Source organism: Elephantulus edwardii, unplaced genomic scaffold (genome assembly GCF_000299155.1).
Source record: "Elephantulus edwardii isolate Elephantulus edwardi_28Jun2011 unplaced genomic scaffold, EleEdw1.0 scaffold00319, whole genome shotgun sequence".
NCBI classification, from domain to species: Eukaryota; Metazoa; Chordata; class Mammalia; order Macroscelidea; family Macroscelididae; genus Elephantulus; species Elephantulus edwardii.
Window position 1 is genome coordinate 1241979 of NW_006400069.1, and position 8964 is coordinate 1250942.

An 8964-nucleotide genomic window follows, 5' to 3' on the forward strand; every position below is an offset into this window, starting at 1 on the left:
GTTCTGGCAAATTTAACTATGACATATCTTGATGTTTTTCTTTTAGGTTCTGATCTATATGGTGTTTGCTGAGCTTCCTGAATATGTATCTCTCATTCTTCATTATGCCTGGGAAGTTTTCCTCTAGTAATTCTTCCACAACTTTTTCAGTACCTTTACTTGCTTCTTCCTTTTCTGGGACTCCAGTGATGCACATTTGATTTTTCTTGATCTTGTCCCACATTATTCTTAGGTTTTCTTCTTTTTCCTTCTTTTTTTGAGTCTGCCTTTTGCTCTAGCAGATCAGTGGTGACAATTTTGTGTTTAATTTCACTGATTCTGTGTTCCATCTCATCAACTCTGCTCATATGTCCCTCCATCATGTTGACAGCTTCTGAAACATTGGACCTTATATTTTGTATGGTGGATTCTTGTTTTTCCAGTTCTGCTAATGCCTCATTTGTTTTCTCTGCAATGTTCTGCATTGGTTTGTTTGTTTGTTTGTTTGTTTGTTTAGCTCCTCCTGGTCTTTGCTTGTACTATGCAGTAATTCATCAAGTTTGTCTTTCATCCATTGGATATATTCAGTCACTCCTCTTTTAAATTCTGTGTCAGAAAGTTCCATGAGACTTTCTGGCTTTAGGGAATGCACTGATACTGTGTCACCCTTTGTGAGTGACATCGTGCTTTGCTCTTGTGTTTGTGTGGGATAGTTTGCTTTCTTTGAGACATTGATAGGTTCTTTATCTGAAGACAATGCTTTTGAGATCAGTTGGGCAGCTATCGAACTTGTGCGTTTCTCTGAATTTCTGACTTCAGAGAAATGTCAGTTCAGAGTCTCCTAGGGCAATCTCTTGTTGATAAGACAGGTCAAGGTGCTCCCGATTAAAGGCAAGTTGATTGCCCAGATGTGTAGGCACTGGTGTCGAGCCAAATCGGGTGAGGCAGGCAAAGGGTTGGGGTGATCGCAAGGACAGGTCAAACATTTGGGGGACCTTGCTCAAACCTCTGCTATCTCAGTGTGCTCACGATTGGGGTCCCTACTCAAATTTCTGCTGTCCATTTCCTATGCAATGGTTTTCTCGGTGTTCCCTGCCTGGTGGCACTTATCCATGTGCCACCACACAACAGCCCCTGCTCCAGCGGAGTCCTGGATCTGAGAAGATCCGAAAAGTCAAGGTCAAATTCCCACTGACCCACTAGCCTCTGGCTGGTCTGCAGAGTCTACAGAAGCCAGCTGGCTGGCTCGTTTGGGACAGTTGGTGTAGCCCAAGAGAGCTCGGCCAAATTCCCCACCAGTGGGCACACCCTTAGGTGCTCTCCCAGGTAATCAGCAATGCCCCAGTAAAGCCAGCCAGGATCCTACCAGCCTTTCTCCTGCCAGATTAGTTCCACAGCAGCTTGGCTGATAGCTCCGGGTGATGACTGGATCCGCAGCTGTGCCCTGAGGTCTCAGGGCTGTGAAGGGGGCTGAGGTGCGTGGTTATGGAGCTGCAAGGGGGGGGCAGGGAATGGGGGGAAAGCAAGCGACTAGGGGAGTAAAGGAGCACAGGGCTTGGACACTAGCAACAAGAGGTAGGGGGCGGGGCTTGGGCGCTGCTGGGGGTTTATGCAGCGGCACCGTGTGTGTTGGGGTCATGCAGGCACAGGCTACAGGGGGGTCACACAGTGGCGGGTAGTCATAGCTCCTCTGGGTTCACAAAGTGTTCACTCCTCTGGAGTTCCGCTGTGGCAGGCCGACTGTTGCTCTTCCGAGGTCTCTTCCCAGCTGGTGCGGGGTTTCGCTAAAAATTATATTTTTTAGTTGTCAGATATTAATTGTTATATTTTTTTCTTAAAACAAATGAAAGTCATCCAGCTCCTCATCACAGGGAAGAGATGCATATAGGAATAATAAAACGTCAAACAGGCAAAATAAGCGCAAACTCGATGTTACAGTAGAAAAAAGTGCTGAGAGAGGGTGGCGTGGTGAGGTATTATGTAAGCAGAAGTAACTATGAGACACGGTTAATCAGGAGCCCAAACTTGCAGGCCTGTTGAAAGGTTATTTTTATCCAATTTTGCAGTAGAACGTTCCTGAAAGATGCACACAGAGAATAGATTTGATATAATGGATGTTTTTAAAAGGTCCTTTTCTGATTGATTTTTTTTAACCACTTACTTTATCATTTGATCTCTTTCTCTTTACATATTTTTTCAACTCTGAGTCATTTGACATAAGTTGCCTACAACATGACTGTTCAAGACTATAGAAATGATACTGATTAAAGAGTACTAAAGTATCCTGACCCTATTGTTGCTCTTTTTAGGTGCCATTGGTTCGAGTAGGACTCATAGTGACCTATGCACAATAGCTCTGAACCCTGCTCTATCATGAGCCATCATGATGTTGTCTCCAACTCCCCTAATACCACTACGCCAGTTATTGTGTCAATTCATCTCATCTAGGGTCTTCCTTTACTGTGCTATTCCTCCACCCTTCTAAACATGATGTCCTTCTCCAAGGACTGGTCCTTCCTGAAAGTATGCCCAAAGTATGCATGATGGAGTTTCAGAATCCTAACCTCCAAGGAGTAGCCTGGTTTTACCCTCTCTAGGACAGACCTGTTTGTTCTCTTGATGGTTAATGGTATACTCTTCAGCACCACAACTCAAAGGCATCATCAATTCTTCTTCTGTAATCGTTAGCCCTTGTCCAGTAAATACTTACACAGCAAGTATTTGAGAAGACTATAGCCTAGATTAGGTCCACCTTAGTCTCTAGATTGACATAGTTCGTCCTCAGCACTCTGGAGAGTAGACTTACCCAAAGCAACTCATCAAGAATGTTGATTGTGGGTCTGAGCAAGATGAAATTATTAACAATCTCGATATTTTCTCCATCTATCATGATGCTGCCAATTTTCCCATTGGTGAGAATCTTAATCTTCTTGATGTAGAGCTTCAATTCATATCAAAGACTGTAGTCTTTGACTTTCTAGAGCAAATGTTTCAAATCCTCCTCAGTTTTGGCAACAAAGTTGTGTCATCTGCATAATACTGCATAATGTTGATGAGTCTTCCTCCAATCCTGATGCCATGTTATTCTTCAAAGTGAAATTATGATCCACCAATCCTGAATCCACATATTTCTTCACAGAGAAATTATTGTTCTTCCTGAATAATCTATTCCACATATAGATTGAAAAAGTATGGAAAAAAGATGTAGTGTTCCTCTGCTCTGTTCTGATGGCTGCTTCCTTGCCAAAATATAGGTTTCACATGAGCACAATCAAATGTTCTGGGATTCCCATTCTTCTCAATATTAGCCACAATTTGTTGTGATCCTTACAGTGAAATGTCTTTGAATAGTCAATAACATGCAAATAGACCTTCCTCTGGTACTCTCTGCTTTCAGCTAAGATCCATCTGACATTGGCAATGATGTCCCTAGTGCTATGGCCTCTTCTAAACCCAGCAGTTATCTCTTGATGTGCTGTTTTAGTAGTTTTGGGATAATTTTCAGCAAAATCTTGCTTGCATGTGATATTAGTGATAGTGTTTAGTAATTTATACACTCTGCTAATAGAGATCTATCTGAGGCTTTGTCTGATATACTTTGGGTATATTGCAAGGAGGGACCAGTCCTTGGAGAGGGACATTATGCTTGGAAGGGTGGAGAGTCAGAGAAAAAGAGGAAGATCATTGATGAGATGGATTGATTCAGTGACTGGGGTAATAAGGACATGTGTGTCAGAGACAGTAAAGTTGGCACAGGATAGAGAAGGGCTATTGTACATAGGTCTGTTAAGAGTTGCAAGAGACTTGATGACATGTAACAACAATTTAGATCATCTCTTTTGGAAGTGGGAGTAAATAAGGATCTCTCCAGTCAGTTGGCCAGGTAGCTGTCCTCCAGATTCATCCAGGGCTTTGTCTGTTTATTGAAATATGTCAATTCCTGAGGCCTTCTTTTTTGCCAGTTTCTTTAGAGAAGCTTGACTTTCCTCCTTCATCACCAATTCTTCTGTCAGCCTTTTTAAATTTTTATACAGTGACTCTATGTACTCCATCCATCTTCTTTGATGCTGCCTGAATCATTCAAGCACCGAGTTGCAATACTTAAAGATGCCTGAACCCTTACTGAATCTTATATTGGAAGGATAAAAGGACATCATTAAATCAGGCTACAAAATTGTGATATGTTGTTGTTGAGTACTGTCAAGTCAGAACTGACCCATAGCTGACCCTCCAGCGAGTTTTCAGAGGCAGTTAATTGCACTGGAGGAGATTGCCCATCCTTTTGCATATAGTACTTCAATATTGTGTAATTGTGAATTTATGAAGCTTGTAATTACTCTGTGCATATATAAGAGAAGATATTTATTCTTATGTTTTATTTGGAGGAATTCTTATCATGTCATCGGCAAGCAAGAATGATTTTCTTTCTTCCTTTACAATCATGTTATCTTTTATTTTTTCCTCCTTCCATAATTTTGCTGGCTAGAATATCTTGTATAGCATTGAGAAGTGATGAGAATGAAAATCCTTGTATTAGCCCAGTGTTATGGGAAAGAATCCTGTGTTCCACCTTTCGTATGATGTTAACTGTGATGTTGGTGGTTTTGAGGACTATCTTAAAAATGTACTTTGTCAATCTGAGGGTGTTTCCTTCTATTTCTAGCTTATGAGTATTTTTATTTACCATGAAAATATTGGGGTTTGTAAAATTATTTTCTATATTTATTGAGGAGATTATATAATCTTGTTCTGTTGTAATTATATAATTTATCCATACACTGTATTTCATGAATTGATTTTTCAGATGTTAATTAACTCTTGTATGCCTGAGATAAATCCCACTTTGTCATGGTTTGTAATTCTTTTCTATGTTACTGGGTTTAATTTGCAGGTGTTTTACTGAGTGTGCGTATGTGTATGTATATTCAGAATAGTTATTGCTGTATCATTTTTTTTGTCTTTCCTGTAGTATCTTTGTCTGATTTGGTATTAGGATTTCATCTAGCAAATAGCCTCTCCAGACAATCCTGAACCAGTGCCAGGGTTAGGTCAGCATTATAACAGTCTTGAGACAAAATCATTTTACAGGCACCTTCTGAATGATGGATGCCTAAGCCTTCACTCCATTGGCAGCCTCCTACTGGAGGTGTCCAGTTATGCTTTGCCAGCACCTCTGTGTGCCATCACCATAGGCTGATCTGGGTCCACTGATCATACCACTGCTGCCCAGTTGTGCTCACTGTCATTTGTTTCACTATTCAGTAAGCCAAGTTTAGTGCCACGTTCCTTGACACGTACTACAGCTCTTCTATGCTGAAACACAGCAGAGAGTGTGAGGATGGGACAGTCCCTAAGCTGGGCATCCTCAAGTTGTACAGCAGCTAGCAACAACAGAAAGTTCTCCATACAGGGCCATCCCAGAGTTTGCTCTTTCCTCCTGGCTCTTGCGGATCCTGAAGTCCCATTCAAGTATTTACTAGAGTTTTATCTGTCTAGGTCTAGCTGAGAGGGCTCCGGTATTCTAGTCCATAGAGCATTGTGTTGCTAAGGTCAAGGCAACATCTCTACGCCAGTTTGAGTCCACCAGCTGCTTTGTGAAAGAAAAATCTCCTCCCATATGATTTCTGTCCCAGAACTGTCCCATCCAATTCTGGAAAAGACCAGCTGAATAGCACTCCTCCCTCCCAAGCCAGTCCGTGTAAAGATGGATAGCAAACCTGCCAATCCTTTGCAAGCTGCTTATGCAAATAATAAATGAACTAATGCTTTAGCAGATTTTTATCCAATCTCTTGATTTTACACACCCAGAATTACACACCCAGAGCTAGAAAGTTTACATAAAAGAAAACCTGTTGTGCAAAACCATGTATAACCCAAATCAATAATTACCAACCCAATAAGAAGGTATAATGCCCATTCTTGATTCTTTCAGTGATATTTATTCCACTTTAAGCTGAGTTGCACTCCTTCTGGGATATCCTATCATTTAAATAGTGGGAAAAAAAGTTAACAACTACTATTACAGTTGAGAGGGGAATGAGAAAAGATGTAGTTTTGTGGGTTATTGTTTAAAATGGCTTTCCCAGCCACCAGCTTTGACTCTCACCACATGACAGTGTGGGAGTAGGAAATAAAGTGTGCATAAATGACTCATGATGGGGTAGCTCACTTTTCTCTTCTTACCAAGTTTAAAATGAGCAGGTTTAGCAGCAGAAGAGGGGAATTTCACTACTAGTAAAGAAGATGAAGTTGAGAATGCAGTGTGTGTTCTTCAAGGGCAGAGATTCTTGCACTAGTCAGACCAGGTTCTGCATGAGAGCAACCACAGCAGAGGACCAGAGTCTGTGTGAGATAGAGCTGTCCTGGAACTGCTGCCCCACGGAGTCAGAGACAGGGACCTTCATCCAAACTCGCTGGATGGAAGATGGGAGGTGTTGGGAGAGATGCCATACTTAGTAGGACTAAGAGCTAAGGGAGCTCTGGTGGCCTAGTGGTAAGGAGTTGTTCTGTCAACCCAAAGGGAGGCAGTTCAAATACACTAGTTGCTCCATGGGAGAAAGATGGACAGTCTCCTCCTGTGCTATTTATAGTCTCTGAAAACCCACTGGAGGGCCAGCAATAGATCAATTCAGACTCAATTGCATGTAACAATAACAAGATTGCTTTGGAACACTAGCCTAAAGCTGCAAGGTTTAAGTTTAAAGGGCTTGTGAACATGCTTGGGAAGCTGTCCAGACTGAGCAATTGTATTCTGCTGCCAACTTGAATTGTACTCTTAACTTCCCTAATGAACCCCTAAACTGTGAGTATGATTCTGTGAGGTCCTTTCCAAATTATTGAAGAGTAGTGATGTCAGTTTAAAGACTAAAGTGTGTCTAATTTAGGCCATAGTCTTTCTGATTACTAGTTATGCCTCTGAGACCTGGACAATGAATAAGGAAGACAGAAAAAAAATTGATGTCTTTGAGCTATGGTGTTGGAGAAGAGCACTAAACATCCCATGGATGGCCAAGAGAACAAACAGACATGTTTTGGAGGCAAGACTTATAAGGCTTTGCCTCACATACTTTGGACATGTTGCTAGGCAGTGCTATTCCTTTGAGAGGGACATGATATTGGGAAGGGAGGAGTGTCCATGAAGGAGAGAAAGACCCTCAATCAGGTAGATTGACATGGTGACTGCTGCAATAGGCTCTTGTGTGACAGGAAGTGTGAGTATTGCACAGGACAGAACAGGATGCTATGAGTCGTGCTCAACATGATAGCACCTAACAACAACAACCTCAACAACAATACTAATAAGTATAGCAGTACAATTGGTGTTATTAGAAGTAGGTATGGGAATATGCCTGACCTCATGGAATTTGTTTTGCACTGTGGATATGCTGATGGGGAATATTTCTCTGTGAAGTTAATAGACTCAGCCATCTTTACTCTTTTTACAAGGAAAAAAAGGATATAAAATAAGCATACTAAGGCATTATAATAAAAGTAAGAAAGAGATATTTATTGCTATTAAAATTATCATATCAGCAATGGGTCTATGGTCATAAGTGCACTCTTCTACTATCTAGTTCACTTTTCCTTTGCCATCAGCAAGCATGTCTGTCAACTGGTTTTCATCTTTGGCTGGAGTGGTGTGGACATTAGTAATCTGCCATTAGCACTTGTACCTGTGTTAGGTTTTTGGCATTTTCCACTGATTTAATAAAAAGCCTTGACACACTAAAAGTATCCCAGTGTATCTCTTGCATTCCAAAGGGTAAACCATTCAGAAACCACGCTGAATTCAGCCCCATCCTCACAGTCATTCTCTACTTGAGCTCAGTGCTGCAGTTACTGTGCCAACCCATCTCTCTCTGAGGGTCTTTCTCTTTTTGCTGATCGCCTACTTTACTCACAAGATGTCTCCATGTAGTGACTGGTCCCTTCTTACAGCCTCTTCATTGGAAAAATCTGTGAGACTACAGTACTTCTCAGCATCCAGTTTAGTTGGATAAACAGGTAGAAATAGCCTATCTTTGGAGCAAAGACCTCTAAATCAGCAGAGCACAAAACTTATGAAAGCAAAGTGTGGGTTTTGCTAGTTGTTGTTATGTGCCATCGAGTTGCTTGCGACTCATAGCAACCCTATTTACAACAGCCCTAAACTCTGCTCCGTCCTGTGCCAATCGCACTGTCTCTGACACACCCATCCCGATTACCCCAGTCACTGAATCAATGCACCTCATAGAGGGTCTTCCTTTCCTGAGCTGTCCCTCTACCCTCCAAAGCATGACGTCCCTCCTTGCAACATGTCCAGAGTATGTCAGGTGACGCTTCAGAATCCTTGAGTCCAAAGAGCATTCTGGTTTAACCTTCTGCAGGATGAACCTGTTTGTTTTCTTAGCAGCCATTATATATTCAATACTCTTTTCCAGCACCACAGCTCGAAGACATTAATTCTTCTTCTATCCTCCCTAGTCATTGTCCAACTCTCTGATGCATAACAAGTGATTGCAAAGACCATGGCCTGTATTAGATGCACCTTAGTCTCAAGAGTGACATCATTGCTCCTCAGTACTTTGGAGAGGTTCCTAACAGCAGACTTTCCCATCGCAATATGTCTTTTAATTTCCTGGCTGCTGGTGCAAGAGTGTTGACTGTGGAGCCAAGCAAACTAAAGCTGTGAACAATCTCACAGATTTTGCTAGAGCACTGGAAATAATACTGAATGAAACCTTTCCAACTTCTACTCTTTAACTCTTAGAAGCTATCTCTAGAAATGTCATTGTAAAGGTAGACCCCTGAATTTAAAAAAAGATCAAACCAAACAAACTGGGAATTTAATTTCCTCCCTTTGACTTCCTTATAGGAACTGTTGAAATGCTGTGGGTAAGTGGTTGACTGCAAACAATGGGAAAATTGGCAGTTTAAACCCATCAGGTCCTCCATAGGAGAATGATTGTCTTTAGTAAAGAATTACAGTCTTGGAAGAGGAGGTAA